We start from the raw sequence: 1,054 nt of genomic DNA on the forward strand, positions 1-1,054 counted from the left end.
ATGACAGTTCTAGAAGCTGTATCTGAGATCAGGATGCCAGCATGGTTGAGTTCTGCTGAGAGCATTCTGCGTTACTGTTTCTCTTTGATCCTCACATGAAGGAGAGGGCCAGAGGGCAAGAGAGCTCATAAGAGTAATTTTTTATAAGAGCTCCACCTTCATGACCTAATTGTCTCCTAAGTGTCCCACCTCCTGAAACCATCATATTGAGGGTTAGAGTTTCAACATGTGAATTTTGAGGCAACATAAACCGTCAGTCCATAACACAGGGCAAATGAAAGGAATACGAAGTTAAGTGCTATGAGCTCTGCTCATATGTCATGAGTATACACAAAACCCTTATTTGTTTGTTTGTTTTTAAAATTATTTATTGTTATTTATGCCTACAGCACCTGGTCTTCCTAGGTGGTCTCCCATCCAAGTACTAACCAGACCTGACCCTGCTTAGCTTCCGAGATCAGACATCGGGCTTGTTCAGGGTGGCATGGCCGTAGACCATGGACCATGGCTCTACTGGTGTGTGAACCCAGAACCTTCTGTGTGTAAAACAGACATGCTAACAGCTACACTATGGAACCATGTCCTTCTTTTTTCTTTCTTTCTTTTTTTTAACTCCATTTTTGAATTGCCTCCTGAGTCACTTTACGAACTTTAAATAAAATTTATGTTATTAGTTTATAACTATATAATACTTTTACGTGAAATAGCTAATCGTGTTAAATAGATTAGGATTCTTTCTCACTGTTTGACAATGAATATGCAAAACAAAATTCCAAAAATGGAATTTTAAAAAACGATGAGGAGAATTATTATTGCATTAAGACTAGAACCTCTCGAGGTACCTATTTTGAAAAGGACAACACTCACTTGGGTAGACAAGTCATTTTTTTCACCAGACCCCTGTCCTTAAAGAAAGCTTGCACTCACCATGGTTCTGACTGTAAGTACAAAGTGGGCAGAGCTTTCATGGCTTATTCTTGAGATTGAATTTTTTCATGAGTATTTGGAAGATGGTGGTTAAATACCGAGGGACAACTTGTCTACCAGCATAAGC

At 39.0% G+C, this 1,054-nt stretch overlaps 1 pseudogene; it reads right to left on the minus strand.

Annotated features, from left to right (window-relative positions):
- Positions 1–380: 380 nt before the first annotated feature.
- On the minus strand, positions 381–496 carry LOC112481744 (annotated as a pseudogene).
- Between the last annotated feature and the right edge of the window lie 558 nt (positions 497–1,054).

This window comes from Pteropus alecto, unplaced genomic scaffold (genome assembly GCF_000325575.1).
Source record: "Pteropus alecto unplaced genomic scaffold, ASM32557v1 scaffold115, whole genome shotgun sequence".
Taxonomy (NCBI): Eukaryota; Metazoa; Chordata; class Mammalia; order Chiroptera; family Pteropodidae; genus Pteropus; species Pteropus alecto.